The 24,405-nt window shown below is 37.5% G+C and overlaps 1 protein-coding gene and 1 pseudogene across 5 annotated transcripts in view; one reads left to right on the top strand and one right to left on the bottom strand.

Annotated features, from left to right (window-relative positions):
• ZZZ3 (zinc finger ZZ-type containing 3) overlaps window positions 1-24,405 on the top strand; it is a 107,538-nt gene that overhangs the window by 58,895 nt on the left and 24,238 nt on the right. The gene's annotated exons all lie outside the window — the stretch shown is intronic.
• On the bottom strand, window positions 3,888-8,618 carry LOC116645462 (annotated as a pseudogene).

A 24,405-nucleotide genomic window follows, 5' to 3' on the forward strand; every position in this document is an offset into this window, starting at 1 on the left:
TTTTTTTACTTAAAAACTAGATTTTAAGTTTTCAAAAGAAATGTTGAATAAACTACACAATCATTCACAGAGTTAACTCAGGAATTACAGAGAGATATTGGGATGGTGGGGGACATGGGAAAGAAGGGTGTATCTCTTGATTAGTTTGGTTGTCTGACCACATTTTCAGGTGGTGAGATAAATGTTTTTATATGGCTGTATGAAAAATGTAAGCTCACTTGTTAATACCAGACCCCAAAGAGAGGAAGTCATTGTATTATAAAATAAATTTACAAGTTTGGTATGATCAGAATGTTTTGTACAGTTTCAAATATATTTTTACAATCCAGAGTTTTGCTGGTAGGCTTTAGAAAGCTATACGGAATGATAAGAATTTGGTTGGGGTTATCTTTATTGAAGGACTTGAAAGAAAATGTGTGTCCCTATCTATTTATGTGTCTGTCCTACTTAAAGATTTTCAATAGAGGATATTACTCTGCTTTTTCTGTATAACCTCATAATTTTGAGTAGAAGCTAGAAATAATGAAAAATACAAGGCATATCCTGTATCTTTGAAGTTATTGTAAAATGATTATATACTGATAGCTTGAGAGATACATAGTTTGGCTATATTTGAGGTATGTTGCCTGGCAGAGTATTAGTTTATAACTAGAGATTACTGGCTTGTCTCTCTTATGTGAAATTGTTATGTATTTGCAATTTTAGAGTAGAAGGGGAACTTTTTACATGTTACAGTGTATTGTTTCTTAGAATAGGTAATCTAAAACTCTAGAGTAGGGAAAATATGTAAATCTTGATCTGACTGGTAGTCAGGATTTTTTCTAGATTATTGTGCAACTTTTATGATACTGACTACAATACAGTTAGCTGCATTCATCTTCCTGAATTCTTGAGGGAACTCAGGAATTTTATTGAATAGATTTAGAAAAACAGGTACTAGGAACCAGTTGAAAAGATATCTTTTAGGGTTTCTTACCACAAGAAATCTAGAGTCTTTAGGGAAGAAAAAAACACAATTTTTTGAAGGCTATAAATATGTGGATTAAAAAAATACTGACATACTCTTTAAACAATTCTCCGTGAAAACCTTTGTGTGGTACTTCAAATGGTATTCAATTTGAATACAAGGTTATTAAAACCCAGTAACAGTAAGGAACTGTAGGTTATTTAAAACTAGCAAGGGGAGGGGCGCCTGTGTGGCTAAGTCGTTGGGCGTCTGCCTTCGGCTCGGGTCATGATCCCAGAGTCCTGGGATTGAGCCCCTCATTGGGCTCCCTGCTCGGCGGGAAGCCTGCTTCTCCCTCTCCCACTCCTCCTGCTTGTGTTCCCTCTCTCGCTGTGTCTTTCTCTGTCAAATAAATAAAAAAAAACAAAAACAAAAAACTTATAAAACTAGCAAGGGGGATAAACAAAGTCAAGGTAGTTAGAGCTTGTTTTAGTAAGAGTTTGTTGGTTGCAGGAATCTGAAAACCCATTCAAAGTATATCAAATATAAAAAAGGCTTATTTTAAATAAATAGTAGGCAATCTTATGAATATTCAAGGTCAGGAAATAAAGCCTGGCCAGGCCTTGTGAAATTATAACCTTTTGGTATTTAAGATGATACTCTCTTACCTGTGCTTCAATTTATGCAGTACAGACTGGTTCTCTTTTTACTGACGTTTTCTGCTCACTTTCCCCGCATATTTTCAGTTTGCAAACAGCAGTGACTTTCCACTGTTCTTGCTCTGGCCCCAACTTTCTACTTTACCTTTCTTCTCAGATCCTCTTCACATTCTGTAACAAAAGCCTGGTTAATGACTGTACAGTAGATCGACTCCCCTGAGTCAGGTTTTCATCCCTTGCAAAATTATCATTGGTCATGGTTAGAGTTAACAGTTGGAGATGGGGGAAGCAAAGTCTGTTTTGGCCAATGCTTTTTGGAAGGATGTCTTCCAGAAAAGAGGTTATTGGGCAGTGTAGGCTGTCAGAAGATGCCCATCATAGACCATTTGTTGTTTTGGGTCCAACTGTATTCTTGACCAGTTGTATGTAAAATGAGTAGAAGTAGCAGAGGTATTATACTAATTGTCCATGTCATTTTATTTCTGCATAATATTCCATTTTATGGATATGTCATAGTTTGTTTACCTATTGGAGGACATGTTGATTGTTTCCAGATTTTGGTGATTATAAATAAGACTACTATAAACATTTGCATTTGCAGGTTTTGTGTAGACGTAGGTTTTCAAATCAGTTGAGAGTATACCTAAATTTGTACTTTCTAGATCTTATGGTAAGAGTATGTTTAGTTTTGTAAGAAACTGCCATGCTGTCTTCCAAAGTAGCTGTACCATTTTGTATTCCCATCAGTAATGAATGAGAGTTCTGTTGCTCTGTATCTATCCTCAGCAGAATTTGGTATTGTCAGGTTTTTAAATTTTAACCAATCTAATTGGTATGTGGTGGCCCTTCTGTATTTTAATTTTTTTTTATTTTTTTATTTTTTATTTTTTTTAAAGATTTTATTTATTTATTTGAGAGAGAGAGAATGAAAGAGAGCGAGTACATGAGAGGGGGGAGGGTCAGAGGGAGAAGCAGACTCCCCGCCGAGCAGGGAGCCCGATGCGGGACTCGATCCAGGGACTCCAGGATCATGACCTGAGCCGAAGGCAGTCGCTTAACCAACTGAGCCACCCAGGCGCCCGGCCCTTCTGTATTTTTAATGCATACATAAGCAGAGACCTTTTGGGCCATATAAAAATATTTGCCATGCTTGATATTTTATTTCATGTAGTAGATGTTTTTATAAACTTTTTTTGTGGGGCGCCTGGGTGGCTCAGTCAGTTAAGTGTCTGCCTTCGGCTCAGGTCATGATCCCGGGTCCTGGGATCGAGTCCCGTGTTGGGCTCCCTGCTTGACAGGGAGCCTGCTTCTCCCTCTCCCTCTGCCTGCCGCTCTGCCTACTTGTGCTTGCTCTCTATCTCTCTGTCAAATAAATAAATAAAATCTTTTTAAAAAACCCTTTTTTTGGTAAATGAAATAATCTTAAAGGTTTTATTTGGCTTTTAAAGGTTTCTAAAGGATAATGTTGGTAATTTTTATTTAAAAAAAATTTTTTTTTTTAAGATTTTATTTATTCATTTGAGACACAGAGATAGAGAGAGAGAGAAAGCATGAGCAGGGGGAGAGGCAGAGGGAGAGGAAGAAGAAGCAGGCTCCTTGCTGAGCCAGGAGCCCGATGTGGGGCTCGATTCCAGGACCCTGGGATCATGACCTGAGCCGAAGGCAGACGCTTAACCATCTGAGCCACCCAGGCGCCCCAATGTTGGTAATTTTTAAAGCAAAGAATTTTTTTGCATAATTAATTCCCTTGTTATAAATCTTTTCAAAGCTCTTTCAGAAATGAAGCTTTCCTTAGAATAGTGAAGTGTTTTTTTTTTTTTAAAGATTTTATTTATTTATTTGAGGCAGAGAGAATGAGAGAGAGAGAGCACATGAGGGGGGGGAGGGTCAGAGGGAGAAGCAGGCTCCCTGCCGAGCAGGGAGCCCGATGCGGGACTCGATCCAGGGACTCCAGGATCATGACCTGAGCTGAAGGCAGTCGCTTAACCAACTGAGCCACCCAGGCGCCCAGTGAAGTGTTTTATCATGGAATAAGAGATTTCTCAGTAATATATTCACCAGCCTTTTGAGTTATAGTATATAATACCTTATTAAAATTTATTTTACCCCAGGGGGTGCCTGGGTGGCTCAGTCATTAAGCGTCTGCCTTCGGCTCAGGTCATGATCCCCAGGTCCTGTGATGGAGCCCCGCATCGGGCTCCCTGCTCAGCGGGAAGCCTGCTTCTCCCTCTCCCACTCCCCCTGCTTGTGTTCCCTCTCTTGCTGTGTCTCTCTCTGTCAAATAAATAAATAAAATCCTTAAAAAAAATTAAAATAAAATTTATTTGACCCAAAAGATTAAAAAAAGTGATAACTATTTTTTGACGTTGGAATTATGGGGACCTTATTTCTTTTCATGATTTACATTTTTTGGTCTTTGTTATGTAACTAGAAAATATTAAAAAAATCAAACATATAAAATTTAATTCTCATAAAGATATATTAAGGGATTTAAAAAAGAACCTCGCCATCCCCAGATCTTCATTTTCTGTGGTGTTAAGGAGGGAAGAGCACTAGTTGTCGAATCAGGAGGCATTGGCATGGTTCTCAGCCCTTACTTAGCTGGCCAGTCATGAAGTCCCTGAGGCATTGGCATGGTCCTCAGCCCTTACTTAGCTGGCCAGTCATAAAGTCCCTGAGGCATTGGCATGGTCCTCAGCCCTTACTTAGCTGGCCAGTCATGAAGTCCCTTCATCTCCTTGAACTTCGTTTCTTCAGTTGTGAGATGAGGAGGTTGTACCTGTCTTTGAGGTGGCACCTTCCAGCTCTAATATTCTATAATTCTGTGGTGCCTGTACTTGTTATACACTCTAGCTCCTTTTACACCATTGGATGTGTCTTGAAGCTTTTGTCAGAAACATTCAGTGGCTTAATAATTGAAGAGTTATGTTTAAATCTTACTAGGTAGCAATCTACACGCTTGAAAAACACATTTAAAAATATTTTGTATTTATTAGTGCCATTGTCTTTAGTCAGTATGTATATTCCTGGAAGATCTTAGTTGAGATACACATTTTTAAAAAATTCTGTTTATTGTTTGTAGCTGTTTTTTGTAGGGCTTACTGTAATTTATTTTTTATTTTTTGAAAAAAATCCAGTGTATTTGTTTAATATATTCATCACAAGGGCTCAACCAGAGACTTAATTTAAAAAACAGAAACAGAACAAAAATGACACCACAGCTTAAGCTACAGAGTCCTAGACAGGAATGAAAAAAAGGACAGACCATCTAAAGAAAAAATAAAAAGGCAACACAAGGAGAGAGGCTAGACAGTCCAGGATCTTGGCTGGAGACCTGATTTGAGTAGGTTTCTTGCAGATACTTCTTAGAGGCTGTGGGGTTTTTCCAGAGCTCGGCAGCATGTGTGTTCAAAGGGCTATCGATGTTGGGTTCTCCTAGCAGGCTCTGGATGGACAGCAGGATGGTCCTGCCATCATACAGGGTAGACCAGTTGCCCTTCAGGATGCCCAGGCAGATGTTCCCTGGGTGTCCACGCTGGGGTGGTAGCAGGGTGTGAGGAACTTCACCGTGTGGGTGCACTGTAAGGGTAGCCCCTGGCGAACTCCGGGGAGAGCGTGTACCTCAGGTCTTCATATACCGAGCCAGGTGCACCATTTGTAAAGGTGGTCTGATTCAGGGAAGGCAGAAATTCCTGTGTCACAGACATCATGAAGGTCATCAGCTCCTGCTGTAGCCTCTTGCCCACGGGGCCCTGCGCAGCGCCCCCGCTGGGCTCGACTCCTTTGTGGGTGGCGGCTGGGACACTGTTCTGGGAGGCCACCCGGGTCATGCAGGGATGGAGCAGGGCTTCCTGTATTTTAAAAAAGGTGTCATGGAGTCTATGCATTAGAGTCACCCCTACAGCGATTTAACTGCTTCTTTCATATTTGTTGAGTTATTGTGGTGGTCAGTCTAAGGACCTTTTGAAATTTTTGATATGTTAAAAATGGATTGTAAAATGTACTGAAGGAGGTCCTGGTTTCTAATTTTTTAGAAATTTAATGTGTATTCAGTATTGAAATAAGCGGTCAGTACCCTCTTTGGTATATCAGATAGGAGTAAGACTCTTGGTATGTGTTCCTATGCGGTTAGGAAGTGCAGCAAGGAATAGAGGAAAACAGGATGAAAGAGAAAGGTCCTTTCCTGGATGTTTTTATTTTATTCTAATAAAACATTTCATTTCATTTCCTCTTTCAAAAAGTCTACCTGTTCTCTCTTCCTCATGCTGAACATCAACACTAGAGATGAACCACTGTGGTTCCTCAATCTCCACCCACTCATATACATACTAAGAAAAACTAATTCTACACAGCTGGGAAGCAGGATTTAAAGATAGGTGTCTTTTTTTTCTTTTTAAAGGAGTGGAATAGGAGTAGAGAATAAGTTTTATTTCTCTTGATTCTAATAAAATTCAAGTATTATATTAAGATCTGGTCATCACAAGTTCATTCGATGGTTAGGATTTGAAAGTATTAACTTCTCTAAATGCAAGTGAAAATGAACTTCTAGTTTAAGAGAAATGTCAGTTATATTAACATTTCTCTGGAAATGGAAGAGTTATCTCTACATGCTATTATGTTAGGGATTTTGTGGTTAGTGCTAAAGACCAGTAAGTTAACAGCAGCTAGATGATATTTTAACGATTTATTGAAGGTGAATGTGCCAACTATAACCAAAGAAGTGGTAAAAGTAAAGATCATTGAACATTTTAAATAGTTTATATAAGGACACACTCTGTAAATACTGATTTTCGTGGCACAGGTAATTTTTTCTCTTAGTTATGAAAAATAAATGTTTCTATTTTTAACATGCAGGCTTATTTTTCCTAACCAGATTGTACTTTGCCTTTAGAAGTTTTTCAGTCAAATCAGTATAAGTAAAAATTTTTCTCTTATAGTTTGTAGTTAATTAAAATTGTGTGTGTATAATTTAAACAGAGGCAAACATTACTATTATTATTATTATTTTTTTACCAGAAACAAAATAGGAGGCATAGGAAGATGTTTAAGTATAAAGAGAGTGAGGGCTCATACTATCAAATACTTACTGAAATTTTTTGAGATGTTCAAAAACCTTAATTCATTTACATTCAAAAGCAAAAAGCAAGGTTAGTGATCCAGGGAATGGGTGCGGAACATAAGAGGATGTTGAGTTGCCTGTTCTCACATATCTTACTAGAAATATTACTTCTGATACATGGTGCAGACTGTTTGCTTTCTTGATTTATGAAGATTTAAAACATTTAGCTCACGGATAATTTTTAAAAATTATATTGCAGTTATACATTATCTTTGCCTGTCAGTTGTTAACAGTTAATTTCATTCACTTAGCTCAATTGTGAGTAGCAATGTCTTTTCTAATATTGGTAATTCCTAATGACTCTTTATTTCCTTATAGGATTGACATAGCATAGTGATTCTCAATTGTGGCTGCACATTAGAATCACTTAGAATGTTTTAAAAATATATGAATGCCTAGCTTTGCCCTAGAGATTCTGATTTAAATAGCCTGTGCAGCCTCATTTATCTCTCTGTCTCTATTTTAAACCTCTCCAAGTGATTCTAATATTCAGTCAGGTTTGGAAACCTTATAGAATAGTTTTAGAACCCATCCAAAGCATTTAATGCCGAGACTAAATTTCTTTCTTTTTTTTTTTTTAAATGATTCAACTTAAGGGAAATTTCAGATTGGTTTTTCTATTAAAACATTTTTGTTATAAATTTATTTATTATTAGGGGAAAAACTTCTAAATTTTGCATATGTATTTTCCTTTTTTCTCATTTTGCCCCTTTAAAGTGAGCACTAATCTTTAATTTGGAATCTAATAAGATGTGTTCTGGCATTTATTAAGCATAACTCTATTCTAAATCTACAACAATAATAAGAAATGCTTATATTGTTTATAGGCCATTAGATGGCCCAGAATTTCAAAGGTCCAGTCCAAATAGCAGATGTGAGAAGTGGTTTTACAGAAATATGTTGTACTTTGATCATATTTTTATTAATTTGGTCATATATTTTGAAGAGTAACTAATAAGGCTTTGTAAATTATCATATACAGTTTTCTTCACTCTTCATAATATATATTCAGTGAAAGCCAACAAATATATTTTGTAGGAGCAATTTAATTTTTTTGGTTAATTATTTTTAATTTTTAAATGTTATAGAATAATTTGTTCTTAAAGTAGTTTAGAATCAGTTAAAACATTTTTTTTGAAAAACTTTCTAAGAATTTTAAATGATCTAATCCATCTGTGAGATAGATTTGTGTCAGTTGATATTTACTAATTCAGCAAGTGTCTGTTGAGTGCCTTCTTCATGCTAGTGGAGTGCTAGTTGCTGGAGATAAATGAACAGATAGGTCACCTACTTTAATAAAATGGGTATTATATGTAATTATTGCAAGGTCGTCAGTATTTTTATGTGTCCAGTACTCTCAGATTTATTTATTTTTCTGGAAGTTTTCATTTTGTCAAAAGAAAGAAATATGAAATGTTAGGCATCATCAGCACTTGAAGGTCAGTGTGAAATGATGATAAATGCTTATGAAACATTAATTAAGCTGGTAAGAAAAAGTGTTTGCCAAGATCATCAAGGTTCTAGGTCATCGTTTGTCCCTGTCCCCCACCTTCTCCATTCAGAGTCTGATATTGGAAAAATGAAAGTCTCAAACTTCATAAAAACTAACATTTTGGTTAAATTTGCTGTAGAGTTTGAGAAAAAAATTTACAATGTCATACTTTATTGGTGAGTAAATTTTCATTAGTTTTGAATATGATTCTTTAAAGCTTTTTCTGTTCTGAAATTTATTATAGGCCTAATATTCTGACTTCATAGTATAAGCCATAACAAGGGGCTAAAAATGTAAATGACTGGTTCTTTTTGAAAATCTTGTGTAGTTTACATTTTGTTCAAGTATTTTTTTTAAAAAAAAGATTTTATTTATTCACTTGAGACACAGAGATACAGAGAGGGAGAGAGAGAGCATGAGCGAGGGAGAGAGGCAGAGGGAGAGGGAGAAGCAGGCTCCCCGCTGAGAAAGGAGCCCAATGTGGGGCTTGATCCCAGGACCCCGGGATCATGACCTGAGCCGAAGGCAGAAGCTTAACCATCTGAGCCACCCAGGCACCCCTTGTTCAAGTATTTTATAAGTGTTTTGCAACTTTAAGGAAACTATCAGTACTTATATATTTGCATGAATATTTCATACTTTGGGTAATTTAGAGGATTTGGGTGCTTGATATTTTGATTTTTTTTGTTTCTAGGTTGTTAGAAATAAGATCTTAGATTTGAAATATTTTCCTTTTTTTTCCCTTTTTTTTTTAGAAGAAACTCTTTGAAACTTAAAACCATGTAAAACTTACCTTGTCTTCTTTAAAATGTTTAAAAGATTCCTGGGCCTACATTTAGAGATTGTTTTAGTAGATTTGGGATAGACAAGGCACCTAGATTTTTTTTTTTTTTTAAAGACTTTATTTATGTATTTATATTAGAGAGTGCGTGTGTTTGTGTGCGGGGGGGCGGGGGTTGAGGAGAGGAGAAGGGCAGAGGGAGAGAGAGAAAATCCCAAGCAGACTCCCTCCTGAGTGTGGAGCCCCATGACGGGCTCCATCCCACCATCCTGAGATCCTGATGCTAGCTAAAACCAAGAGTTGGACACGCAACTGACTGAGCCAGCCAGGTGCCCCCAGGCACCTATGTTTTTAACATGCATCTAGGGAATATGGATGTAGGTGGTCCTTAGACCGCTTTGAGAAAATATGTCTGTGCAGACTTTCTCTTCCACCTTTAAGAGACTCCCATGACCCTACATTTTGTGGGATGAAAGAGAAATTTGTCTGGAGGAAGGTGATATTGAGGGAAAGATAGGACATAGTAGAGATAGGTCCTTGAGAACATCTTCCATCATTTCTTTGATTTTTTTTTTTTAAGATTTATTTGAGAGAGAGTGTGTGTGGGGAGAGGAAGAGGGACAGGGAGAAAAGCAGATTCTGCTAAGTGCAGAGCCTGATGCGGGGCTCCATCTTATAACCTGAGATCATGATCTCATGACTGAAATTGCATGACCTGAGCCAAAATCAAGAGTCGGCCGCCCAACTGACTGAGCCACCAGGTGCCCCTATCATTTCTTTGATTATGAGAAATGATTGAAATCTTTCAGCTTTCTGGAGGAATTCAGTTAATATGCAGTACCATTTGAAGACTACAACAAAATGCAAACTCACATTATATGACTTTTGTGATGATTAATTTGAAAATAGGCATTATTCTTACAAAATGATTTTCTAATGTCTTAATAGGCTAGCAGAAACTTAAATTGGCAGGCTCTTGAAGAAATCGGTGGTTCTGGTTTTGAGAAATTATTTTTTCATTTCTAGACATAGTAATTTATATGTCTGTTCAGAGTCCCAGGTTTAACTAATTAATTTAAAACTACCTTAGAGTGAAAAAATTACAGTAGCTTGTTAATCATGCTTGTAATCATATAAAAAATAATGGTTTAAGACCTGCATCTAGGGGCGCCTGGGTGGCTCAGTCGTTAAGCATCTGCCTTCGGCTCAGGTCATGATCCCAGGGTCCTGGGATCGAGCCCCACATCAGGCTCCCTGCTCCGTGGGGAGCCTGCTTCTCCCTCTCCCACTCCCCCTGCTTCTGTTCCCTCTCTCGCTGTGTCTCTGTCAAATAAATAAATAAAATCTATAAAAAAAAAACAAAAAAACAAACAAACAAACAAAAAAGACCTGCATCTATTTTGACTTATTAAGTGTTCTTAAGAGTAGGTGAAATTCTAGTTGGTCACTAGAACAGTAAATTAGGACTTCCTAATAAGTATTTCAGTGCTAGGGTAGTTACCTTTGCTTAAAGCTGATGCTTCAGTAATAACGATCCTTTGAAATAATTTTTATCAGTCAGCAGACTTGTAATCTGGGCTCCTGTTTCTTGCTCTGGCTTAATTCAGTTCAGCAAACATCTGTTGAGTACTTACTATAGGCTTCGCCTAGTCTTAGACACACATATTATAAAGATAAGTTAGATTTGGTTTGGTCCCTTTCCCCAGGAGAAACACATTTTAAACTACTACCCCATTTCCATCCCTATTCGTATTTTAGGTACACGAGTCTTGCTTTTGTTTCTTTCAACTATTTTGCTCCCTTTCACCATCGGACATTTTTCTTCTATCTCCAGTGTCTCAGTTAATTATTTAGTATCTTGAGAATGTTTATGAAGCTGTTACTTTTCCATAACACTCGAGATGTGATTGCAGTGTATTTGTTTATTATGCCTTTCCTTTTGTTTTCGTAATTGGTGCAGAATAGATGGGCAACTGATAATTGGAAAATAAATACATGAAAGAATGCTCAAAGTTTTTTATTCCTTTAACAACTCTAATTTTCGTATATTTGCCTTTATCTGTCCTTGTCTCCTTTTTTTTTTTTTTTTAAGACTTATTTATTTGAGAGAGAGAGAGAGAGCAAGAGAGAGAGAGCATGCACACGAGCAGGGGAGGGGTAGAGGAGAGGGAGAGAGAGTCCCAAGCAGATTCCACACTGAGAACGGAGCCTGATGCTGGGCTCAATCTCACGACCCTGAGATCACAACCTGAGCCGAAATGAAGAGTTGACCGCCCAACCAACTGTGCCACCCAGGCGCCCCCTTGTCTCCTTTTCTTACCTGGCTTAGATTGCCTGATCTTTAAGAACATAGCTCACTTGCCAACATTTTTTCCTCCCCTCTCCCATTGCTTTTCCTTTGTTCCTACTGAAGAGAAACATACTTCTGCATACTGGTACCAGTATAAATTCATGATTTCCAGTTAGAGAGTGGAGCCTCTCGGGTGGCCTGCACCTGCCATATTTCCCTAATCAGTTTTTCTTTGTGACTATTTAAGATCTTTTTAACTCTTACTAAGCCACCAGGCCCTCACTCCGCAGGTGATCTTGCTTTCTGCTGCATGAGAAAATAAAAGGCAGCAGAGGAGAACTACCTCAGTCAACGTCTTGCCACATACTTATCTGCATCTGTACCCATAGTTTGTGAGTGAGAGTGTAGCCTACTGATTATGCTTTTGGGAGGCAGAGAGGCTTAGTTGGGTTCAGATCTACCACTTGAAACCTTGGCAAGTTACTTAACCTCAGAGTTTCTTCCCTCATTTATAAAAAGAGAGTAATAATATATATAGGGCTGCTAGCAGTTGTAAAGAGCATAATACCTTATAAGTAGTAAATTTTCAATTCAAAATGATGGTGATGATGATGATAAATAATCTTTAAGTAAATGGAGGGATCTCTTTTTCCTACCTGAGGCTAAGCCTTCCAGCAGTGAGTTGAGCTCCATTCCCTCTTAACTTTCTTTTAGGAACCTTGCTCTGTTTGTTATTACTCTTATTTTTCAGAGTCAACCTTTCCAGTGGGCCCTTTCCCATCAGCATTTACACATGTTTCAGTCTTTCCTGATTTAAAAATCATCATACTCCATATACTTTTTCAACTATTTTTCTATTTACTTTCTCCCCTTCACAACTAAATTTCTTGAGGAAGTTGAATAAGTTGCCAGTTTCCAGGTACCAGGATAGACTCTGAAAAGAGAAAAGTGATAATTTTTGTTATAGAGGCCTGACCGTATTTTCAGGATTGTTGGTGAAACCTTTATGCAAAAGAAAATACCCTTTGAAATACATTAGAAATTACGTTTTGGGGCTTCTGTGTGGCTCAGTTGGTTAAGCGTCTGCCTTTGTCTCAGGTCATGATCCTGGGGTCCCGGGATCGAGCCCTGCATCAGGCTCCCTGTCCCTCTGCCCCTTCTGCTGTTTGTGCTCTTTTTCTCAGTATCAAATAAATAAATAAAATCTAAAAAAAAAAAAAAGAAATTACACTTCTTTCAGGGGGTTAAATATATATTGAGAAAATACACAATGAAGACTTCTTGGAAAGGGGCAAGTGTTTTTGTATAATTGTTTGAGGCTATCAGAATTCTTCTTTAATTATGAATGACAAATGTTTTAGTTAAAATATTGCTTACCCTGTTTATGGTCCATTCAAGAAAAAAATGGTATTCTTCTGTTACATTCTGTTATTGAATTAGTATTTTTACTAGTAGGTGAATAGGAAGAATTGTTAAATAGGCTAATTTTATTACTATTCTGCTATTTAAAAATAAGGCAGGAAATTAAGGCTTCATTTAGGTTTTCAATCATTTCTGAATTTTAGATATAGGCTGATTTTCCTAGTGTATACAGTCTAAGCTCAGTATTTCACGTAAGTTAGGATATGTAAATAATCATATTATGGAAAAAACCCTGGCAAGAATCTACAAGTATTTAACCTTTCCACGTTTTGGTTATGCCATCTATAAAGTGGTACTAATACCTGTTTCAGAGGGTTTTTGATCAAAAATATAATCATATATGTGAATAATTTATATAATATTATATATAATATTATAATTAAATATAATTAATATAATATATAAATAAATATATTATATATAAATAATATTATATATAATATATATATTATACTCTAAATATTCATAAAAAGAGTACAACTAAGGTAAACAATAGCTGTACAAAGAGTAAAGTTAATAGTAGTACAAGTATAATGAGATTATAAGGTAGTAGTGTCAATATAAGAGGTAAAAAATATTTTTATTCCACCTTGTGATTTTAAAATTTTATATAAATCCAGCTGTTACCAGATGGTTATACACCTTAAAAAAAAAAACAAAAAAACAAGAACTTTTACCACTTATTTAAGTACACTGTGCTGTGAATATGTTGGTCTAATAAATACTGTGATATAACTGTTATAATAATTGTTTTATATATATATATACACACACACACATATATATATATATGAGTGATTGATATATCATACCAAACTGAAGAAACTATTGTCCTTAACTGTTTCCTCCCCTTCCCCCCGCCCCAGCCTCCTCATCAGAATGTACTTTTTAGGAGTATATTGCCATGCCAGGCATAATGGTATTTTAATGTCACTACTGTGCTGAAGCACTAAAGTTAAAAGACTAGAATTGTGCTTACTTAGGGACTTAAGATGCGTAACCATAGGAGGTCTGGAGATTACATTTATTTGACAAAGATTTTACATTTGAAATGCTCTAGCAGTTACCACTTTTTATTTTAAGATTTTATTTATTTAACAGGAAGAGTGAGAGAGGACGAGCAAAGGGAGCGGCAGAGGGAGAGGGAGAAGCAGGCTCCCCGCTGAACAGGTTCCCCAGTGCGGGGCTCCATCCCAGGATCCTGAGATCATGACCTGAGCGCAGACATTTAACCAACTGAGCCGCCCAGGCACCCCTAGCAGTTACCACTTTTAAGCAGAATAGAGATAATATCTAAAAAGGTATTTTGAACAGATTTTCATATTGAACAGAGATAGCAGAGTAAATGACAGTAAATTTGCTAACATAAAATTTTTTTTAACATAATTAGATGGGCTGTCTTAAATTCTTATATTGCAACTTAAATACATACCTCAACTACATACTTTCCCTTTTGCTATTCTAAATAGCAAAGCAATAGTGGCTACAGGGAAGATTATAAGATTGATTGATTGATTAAAAATGCGTTAATTTAGGGGTGCCTGGGTGGCTCAGTCAGTTAAGCGTCTGCCTTCAGCTTGGGTCATGATCCAGAGTCCCAGGAGACAGCCCCCCAATCAGGCTCTCTGCTCAGCAGGGAGTCTTCTTCTCTCTCTGCCCCTCACCCTGTTTGTGCTCTCTCTCTCTCTCTCTCACTCTCTCCTGGTCTCAAATAAATAAATAAAATCTCTTTTAAAAGTATTTACTTATTTTAGAGGGGGAGGGGAGAGTGAGAGCGGGGGCGGGGGGTGGGGGGGGGTGGGTAGGAGCGGAGGGAGAGGGAGAGAGTCTCAAGAAGATTCTGTGCTGAGCCTAGAGCCCAATGCAGGGCTCGATCTCAGGACCCTGAGATCACCACCCAAGCCAAAACCAAGAGTCGGACACTTAACCCACTGTGCCACCCGGCACCCCTGCAAGATTTATTTTAATTTTTATTTTAAAAAATTAAATTTTTTATTTAAATTTTTTTTTTAAAAGATTTTATTTATTTATTTGGCACAGAGAGAGAGAGAGAGAGAGAGAGGGAGAGAGAGCAAGCACAAGCAGGGGGAACGGCAGGCGGGGGAAAAGCAGGCTCCCTGCTGAGCAAGGAGCCTGACGGGGGGGCTTGATCCCAGGACCCGAGGATCATGACCTGAGCTGAAGGCAGCTGCTTAACCGACTGAGCCACCCAGGTGCCCCTAAACAGTTTTTTTTTTTTAAAGGGGCATCTGGGTGGCTCAGTCAGCTAAGCGTCTGAGTCTTGATTTCGGTTCAGGTCATGATGTGTCAGGGTCATGAGATGTAGCCTGTGGAGCCTGCTTAAGATTCTCTCCCTCTGCCCCTCTGCGCTCTCCAACCCCACCTGCTCATGCACAGGTGAGAGCTCTTGCTCTCTCTTAAAAAAAATAATAGTATTTTAAAGAACAATTTTAGATTTACAGAAAAATCAAGACTATATTACAGAATTCCCTTATACACCCTACCCCATTTCCCCTATTTTTAGTATCTTATCTTAGTATGATATATTAATTATAATTAATGAATCAATATTACTACATTATTATCTAAAATCTATACTTTATTAGTTTTTACGCAGTATCTTTTTTCCGCTCTGAAATCCCATCTAGGATACCAATTAGATTTAATTTTCATGTCTCCTTAGGCTTCTCTTGACTGTGGCAGTTTCTCAGACTTTCCTTGTTGTTGATGACCTAAGCAGTTTTGAGGGGTACTGGTCAGGTATTAATATTCTTTATTGGAATTTGTCTGATATTTTCCTCATGATTAGGCTGGGGTTGAAGGTTTGGGGAGGAAGAACACAGAGGTTAAGTGCCATTTTTATCACATCATACCAAGGGTATATACTATTACTATGATTTAGTGCTGTTGATGTTGATTTGATCACTTGGCTGAGGTAGTATTTTTCAGGTTTCTCCACTGTATTCTTTTTTCCTCACCCTTTCTATACTGTATTTTTTGGAAGGAAGTTACTCTGCACAGCACATACTTAAGGAGTGGGGAGTTAGGTTCTCTCTCCTTGAGGGCAGAGTGTCTACATAAATTATTTGGAATTCTGCTTGGGAGATTTTTCTTTCGTCATTCAATTCTTTATATCAGTGTGGACTTAAATTATTTATTTTTATACCTTGGGTTATAATTTAGTACTACTTTGTTTGGCCATTGGGAACTTCTTTGTTAGCTCTCTATGTCCCATCAAGGTGGTGTATTTTTGGTATGTCTCTGTGTCTGTGTGTGTATACTAACCTGTGTATATACACATAACCATAAATGTATTTTTAAAATTTCATTTTATTTGATAGAGAGTGAGAGAGCACAAGTAGAGGGAGAGGAAGAAGCAGGCTCCCCGCTGAGCAGGGAGCCAGACAAGGGGCTCCATCCCAGGACCCTGGGATCATGACCTGAGCCAAAGGCAGACGCCTAACCGACTGAGCCACCCAGGCTCCCCTCCATAAATATTTCTATGTATAATCATCTGCATCTCTACTAAGCTAAACATGAGTTCATATTTTGACTCTACCTCTAATCCCTTATATTACCACTGGATCATTCTAGCTCCTCCCCTTGCTTATCTGTAAATTCCCAATCCGGCACTGGCAGACTTGGCCATCTATCACCCATTTATTTAATTGTTTAATTCCAATATAAATATATAGCAGTATTAGAATTGTTAACTCTTACACCTGTGGGAAATAACTACATCAGTTAGAATATGTGCTTATGTGCAATTCCTTTTGCCTTTAGTCTTAGAGATGCCACTCATCTCCAAAGTTACCTAGGTCAGGACCTTTTCCTTCTTACCCTCTCAGTGAGATTTATAATACAGTTAGATCTTGCATCAGTTTATATTCCTTCTTAGGATCCCCTGACTTCTAAATGATTTTTTTAAATTTGCATACCTTAAGGTTCATTTTTTGTCCTTTAAAGTTTTATGGGTTTGACAAATGCACAATGTATGCATCCAAGATTACAGTATCATATAGAATAATTTCATTAATATAAAAAAATCACCTTTGTGTCATGTTCAGCCCTCCTGCCTTCCCCCAAACTTCTGATCTTTTTACTGCCTTTATAGTTTTATCTTTTATAAAATGTCATATAATTGGAATCATAATATATAACCTTTTCAGACTGAAGAAATTTAATTTTTAAATGCTCTTTTCTAGTATCCTTAGAAACTTTGTTTTGGAATGACCTTGATAGAAGTTTTGTCCAGATTTCCACCTAATATAATACCTCTGCAGTATCCTTTGATGGTGATTATTCAGTATCTATTTGAACTTAACAGTGACAGAGAACTGACTACTTTGTGATTTTTTTTTTTTTTTAAGATTTTATTTATTTGACAGAGACACAGCGAGAGAGGGAACACAAGCAGGGGGAGTGGGAGAGGGAGAAGCAGGCTTCCCACCGAGCAGGGAGCCCAGGGCGGGGCTTGATCCCAGGACCCTGGGATCATGACCTGAGCCGAAGGCGGACGCTTAACGACTGAGCCACCCAGGCGCCCCGAGAACTCACCACTTTATGAAATCTTTGCTTTTATTGAGCCTCAGATTCTTCCCTAGAACTTCTGCTCAGTGATGGGAGTTTGACTTTGAGGTGACTTGAAATAGGTCTCTTCCTTTTTCTGTATAGCAGACTTTCATATGTTCTCTTGGATCATCTACATTTCTTTAACTTTTCTGCTTTTCAGAACCCTAGCTGGTTAACAACTTCTGAGTATACTTCAGTGTTAAACATGGTGTTCAGGATGTAATCTTATACATTGGCTACATTGCTTTCTCTGTGGTTTCTTTTGCCATTTTCTCAAGTTTATCTTAACACATTGCAGCCATATTAGCCTTCCAAATGCAAAGATTTTCTTATATCATCATGGTTCAAAAGTTGCAGCTGCTCCCTGTTGCATTAGAATGGTATTTCTTTATGAAGGACATGTTTCAGAATTATCTGTGGAGTTTTGTTTTTGTTTTTGTTTTTTTAAAGATTTTATTTATTTATTTGAGAGAGAGAATGAGATAGAGAGAGTGAGCATGAGAGGGGGGAGGGCCAGAGGGAGAAGCAGACTCCCTGCTGAGCAGGGAGCCCGATGCGGGACTCGATCCCGGGACTCCAGGATCATGACCTGAGCCGAAGGCAGTTGCTTAACCAACTGAGCCACCCAGGCGCCCCTTGTTTTTGTTTTTAAATATAGGTGCTCAAGCAGTATCTCCGGGAATTCTGGAAATGGAAAGTGATTTTATTTTATTTATTTATTTATTTTTTATTTATTTTTATTTTTATTTATTTATTTATTTTTTTTAAAGATTTTATTTATTTATTTGACAGAGAGAGAGGCAGCGAGAGAGGGAACACAAGCAAGGGGAGTGTGAGAGGGAGAAGCAGGCTTCCCGCGGAGCAGGGAGCCCGATGCGGGGCTCGATCCCAGGACCCTGGGATCATGACCTGAGCCGAAGGCAGACGCTTAACGACTGAGCCACCCAGGCGCCCCTATTTATTTTTTTTTTTAAAGATTTTATTTATTTATTTGAGACAGAGAGAATGAGAGAGAGAGAGCACGTGAGAGGGGGGAGGATCAGAGGGAGAAGCAGGCTCCCTGCTCGGCAGGGAGCCCGATGCGGGACTCGATCCAGGGACCCCAGGATCATGACCTGAGCTGAAGGCAGTCGCTTAACCAACTGAGCCACCCAGGCGCCCGGAAAGTGATTTTAGAGACTCTTATTTTGTAGAAGAGGAGACTGAAAGCCTGATAGGCTCATCTATTTGATCTTCTCAGAATGGGACTGGAACTCATATTTCTTGTCCTGTTGAATCTATAGTTCTTCCATTTTATTTATTTTTAAAGATTTTATTTATTTAACAGAGAGAGACACAGTGGGAGAGGGAACACAAGCAGGGGTAGTGGGAGAGGGAGAAGCAGGCTTCCTGATGAGCAGGGAACTCGATGTGGGGCTTGGTCCCAGGACCGTGGGATCATGACCTGAACCGAAGGCAGACACTTAACGACTGAGCCACCCAGGCGCACCTATAGTTCTTTCATTTAAAGATTTTTATTTTGTGTTCTCGACTTCCCCTCACGTATTTTCTCTAGACTATCACTATTATTTCAGTGTGTGTCGCACTTAACCTGCCATTGTGCTTTTCCTTGTACTATTTATTCTACCTGGAATATCTTAACCTTCTTTTCTATTGAAATATACAAATTTTCAGTGTTTACTTGGTTTTTACTTCTTCTATGAAATAGTGCTTGTGGCTCCCAGGAATGATGACTTGTTTATAACATGGTTGGTCAAATTTTATGTATGTTTTTCTCTTGCAGTATATTAATCATTATAATTTTTGTCGATTTTGGGAATTGACTAGGAATTTTATAAGCTTCCTTGTTTTTTAGTATTTAAATAAGCAATTACCAATATACACATGCACACTGTCTTAATTGTAATGATTAAGATGTAGGATTGCATGTTGATTATACTTGTATCCTTCAGAATGGCTGACTTAGTGCTATATACACAGTGAGCATACTTGGTAAGTGTTTGAATGGGTTCATACAAGTTTAAGCTAATATTACATGTTTTTGAGGAGCTACTTCACACTTTAACATCATAATTGAACTTAGGATCAGTTGGGAGGCTCACAATTTTCTGTGCTTGTTAAGGCAAGTTCATGCCATCCTGTATTTGTTTGCCTGTTTTGTAGTTCAATACCATATTTTTGTTTATGTGGTTAAATTTCATCTTGTCTAGTATTCTAGCTTGCTTGTTATTTTTTAATCCTGATTTTTTTCATCTACAGTATTTGCTATCCTTCTCAGCTTCATGTCATCCATAAACTTGGTAAGTATGCTTTTTATCTGTCCCTCTAAGTCTTACATGTGGAAAAGGACCAAGGCTATATGTATCTTTAGCATACCTAAAAAACTTATAAGAGCATACATACCATTATAATAGTGTTTTGTATACAGTCATTTAACCACTGAAAAGTCACCCAAATAACTATTCAGTTATTTATATTTTCTTTTGTGGTTTTTGTTTTCATCTTTGGCTTTCATCTTTATGAGCACTTTCTATGTCTCTTTTGAATCTTAATGTGCTATGGAACAGTACAAGAAATAGAAAAATGGACTTCCTTTCAGGGATCGCACAATATAATAAATGAGATAAGACATACTTAAAAACTAGTGGCATAGGTGCACCTTAAAGTGCTTGCCTTCAGGAAATACACTATTCAGTGACCCACAGCCGGAACAGCCAATTTCTTCATAAACCATAGCCATTATATTTCACATAATTTCATTTTGGAAGTAACCTTTGTGAGAGTAAAGCCATTAATGTATCATGAGTAGACATTGTGAAGTAGGGGAAACTTATCCCTTAGATCAGTTACTTGGCATACTTCTTGCTATGGGCAGAGCTGATAAACCCAGGTCTCAAATAGGATTCTATATGAAGAAAAGATTGACTTAATGCTGTGTTTATGTATACAGTATTAAGTGAGCCCATTTTTAACTCAGAAAAAATGTGAAATAATGATGACCAGAATTTTTTTGTATTTTTTTAAAAATTTTTTTTGTATTTTTATTTTATTTTAATTCCGGTGTAGTTAACATTCAGTGTTATATTAATTTCAGGTGTACAATATAGTGATTCAGCAATTCTGTACATTACTCAGTGCTCATCACAACAAGTGTACTCCTTAATCCCCATCACCTATTTCATGCATCCACCCACCACTCACATCCTCTCTGGTAACCATCAGTTTATTCTCTATTAGAGTTATGAGTCTGTTTCTTGGATTGTCTCTCTGTCTCTCTTTTTTACTCCTTTGCTTGTTTATTTCTTAAATTCCACTATGAATGGAAGCATATGGTATTTGTCTTTCTCTGACTGACTTATTTCACTTAGCATTATACAGTGAATGACCAGAATTGAACAAATGGCTTATAATCATAGAATATTTTACTTTGCAGAAAGCTTTTAGAATTACTTATCTGGTCCATTCTTCTCATTTTGTAGCTGAGGAAGCCAAGGCCCAAGGTTTAATGACTTGAATAACATCCCATGGTTAGTTGCTGATAGAGCTGGGACTTGAACCAGGACTCCTCTGTGAATCTTAAAGTTCTAGAAGTAGAAGTGTTCTCTCTGTAACATTTTCTTCCTAGAAAACTTTCCCTTTAAAAAAGTGCAATATCTCGGGGCGCCTGGGTGGCTCAGTTGGTTAAGCAGCTGCCTTCGGCTCAGGTCATGATTCCAGGGTCCTGGGATCGAGCCCCGCATCGGGCTCCCTGCTCAGTGGGAAGCCTGCTTCTCCCTCTCCCTCTGTCTGCCACTCTGCCTACTTATGTTCTCTCTCTATCTCTGTTAAATAAATAAATAAAAAATCTTTAAAAAAAAAAAAAAAGTGCAATATCTCATGCATGTAATACTAATGAAATATTGACATGCAGATACGGAATAACTATGAAATCAAACAGCCTGTAATTGTTTAACCACAATCCAGGTTAAGATACACAATATGGATAGTACTCCAGAAGTCCTCCTCTGTGAATAGTTCCTTAGTTACATTCCCTTACTTTTCTTGGAGATAACCATTATCTCACTTTTGTGAAAATCCTTCTTTGCTGTTTTAAAAGGTCTTACTACTTATGTGTGTATCCCTAAATAATAAAGTTTAGTTTTTGAACCACACTGCATATACTCTTTTGTGGTTTATTATGTTTGTGATAGTCATCTGTGTTGGTACACATAGATGTACTTTCATTTTCATTGCTGTATAGTATTCCACTGTATATCTATACCACAGTTTATCTCTTCGTTGTTTTTTTTTTAGGTGGACATTTGGGTTGTTTTTGGTTTTGGATTATCATGAATAAGTCTGCAGTAAATACATGCCATTATGTATATTCAAGAGTTTCTTGAGGTTATATACTACATATGGGATGTCTGGGTCTTGGTGTGTCTGCATTTTCAGTCTTACTAGTTAATTACAAACTGAGATATCCTAGTCCACTCTGAGAGGGCTGTTTACTTCCTTTTCACCTTTACTCCGAGGGTGTAGTCCTCCAGGATCCAAGACCAAAGCTTAGGTTTGTTTTCCAGAGCCTCTACCTTTGGTAGGCCCTACACTCCCAATTTTAATCTTCTATCATTTTAAGCTATCAGAAACACTGCTCAGCTTCCTCTTCAATCCAGTCAATAAATTGCTCCAGGGCAAAAGTGCCCCCAAACATGTTTTAACTTTCTGGTTTTCATCTTATCATGGATCTTAATTTGGTACCGTCTCATGAGTCTGTTAGCTCTTTGCGACTTTTAAGAGCTTTTAAATATTTTTTCCAGCTTGTCTTCAATGAAGGGTTCTTCTAAATTTACATCATCTGTATTTTCTGAAAGAGGAAATTTGTCCCCATTGAGCTTTTAGTTTTAATTATCATATCTTAAAAATTTGAATTTGCGGGGTGCCTGGGTGGCTCAGCCATTAAGTGTCTGCCTTCAGCTCAGGTCATGATCCCAGGGTCCTGGGATCGAGCCCCGCATCGGGCTCCCTGTTCAGCGGGAAGCCTGCTTCTCCCTCTCACTCTCTCTCTGCTTGTGTTCCCTCTCTTGCTATCTCTGTCTGTCAAATAAATAAATAAAATCCTTAAAAAATGTTTTTGAATTTGCTTCCTTTTCAAAGCATCTTAGTTTTTGTAGTTTCCTATTCCCTGTAGCTGTTTTCAAGCTTGTCTTTTATTACTCTGTCTTGCTTTTTTGTATGCTTGGTAATTTTTAAATAGGTGCTCTTTACTTTCTTTAGAAAATTCTTTATGGGTTATCTTTGAGGCCTAGGATGAATATGTATTCTTCCAGAGAAAATTGCATTTGCCTCTGTGGGTATCTTGGTGGGGGATGGGTGTGTGTGCATCAGTTCAGAAGCACTGCTTTAAACTGTAGTCGTGGCTTTGGTTGTTTAAGGCCACCCAGGTAATATTATTTGGACTGTCTTATGGTGACAGCTTTTTGTGGTTGACATTTTTATCTGCTCCTTTTCTCCGTCCCAAAGCAACTCTTCTTCTTCTCTTTTTTTTTTTTAAAGATTTTATTTATTTGACAGAGAGATAGCAAGAGCAGGAACACAAGCAGGGGGAGTGGGAGAGGGAGAAGCAGGCTTCCTGCCGAGCAGGGAGCCCGATGTGGGACTTGATTCCGGGACCCTGGGATCATGACCTGAGCTGAAGGCAGACGCTTAACAACTGAGCCACCCGGGCGCCTACAAAGCAACTCTTCTATGGGATGAGAGTGAGAGGTTCTGAAGGAAGAGCATCTCTTATTAGACTACCTACCTCAGTGGCTTTGTCTTCTGTTTCCTGGGCAAGTGAAGTACAGAAAATTGAGCCCAGACTTACATGGTCCAGTTTATGCCTTCACTTAGATTTTGGCCTATTAATACAAGAAGTCTTAGTATCTTATCAGTTTTTCCATGATTTTAAAATAAACAGGTACATGGTTTTTTTCTTAACTTGTCTTTAATTCAGCATTTTTAGTTATTTTTCAATACAGAATTGATCATTATACCTGGAAAGGCATATTATCAGAAGCTAAGGTATTCATTTCTGTCTTAACACAGAGTATCATAAAAGGCTTTTTGATCATCTTAATGACTTTTGGATTTTCATAGTAAATGAGAAATCATTTATGAATTATTGAATTTTTGCTGTTCTTCAGTTTCAGTGTTTGAAACCCTTCATGAAGAAAGAAAAAATATCATACAGCTTTTCTTTTACTAAATTGATGATTTTAAAATATGTATGTTCTCATATCAAAATAATTTCTCTTCAATCATGTATATATTGAGCTCAGTATTTTGCTGGAAGTAGAAGTACCATACATGATTTGAAATGATGGTGTAGAGTAAATTGAAGCATTTCCCCCAAAACTGTTTTACACTGGTAAATTGTTAGGATGGAATTTATTGCTGTTTAAAATTGCCTGATTGTTATTCCTGAGAACTGATTCACTTTATATAGTTTTATCCTGTTGAAAATGATATCCAGCATATGTCTTGCTCTTTTTTTCTCTTACTTCCTCCTGTTCACCAGTGCATACATGTGTGCATTTGTACACGTGCATACATGTGAAAACATATTGGTTAGCTTTTAAGTTTTTTCTATACTCCTTTCCCTTTTCTTTGTACAGTATAGTTAAATGAATACATTTTTAAACATTTTAAAATATTTATTTATTTGAGAGAGAGTGTGGGGTGGGGGGGGAGGCAGAGGGAAAGGGAGAGAGAATCTCAAGCAGACTCTGTGCTGAGCGTGGAACCTGACATGTGGCTTCATCTCATGACTCTTGAGATCATGACCTGAGCCAAAAATCAAGAGTGGGACACTTAACCCACTGAGCCACCAGGCGTCCCTGAATACATTTATTTTTATGTTGCCTTACTTCCTCTAGTTTTTTTTTCAGTGTTATTTAATTAAGTTCAGTGTTCATAGGATAATCAAGCTGTTCTTTTTCAGTAGCAAAGTGTAATGAATTGCTTCTTCATTACTCAGTTTTTATTTAGGAAATCATAAAAGTTTAAAAAGCTGGAAGAATAGTATGGTAAGCATCTGTATCGCCTTCAGCTAAATTCATCAGTTGTTAGCATTTTGTAATATTCTCTCCTTCTCTCCCTTTCCC

This window comes from Phoca vitulina, unplaced genomic scaffold, assembly GCF_004348235.1.
Source record: "Phoca vitulina isolate PV1807 unplaced genomic scaffold, GSC_HSeal_1.0 scaffold2, whole genome shotgun sequence".
Classification (NCBI taxonomy): Eukaryota; Metazoa; Chordata; class Mammalia; order Carnivora; family Phocidae; genus Phoca; species Phoca vitulina.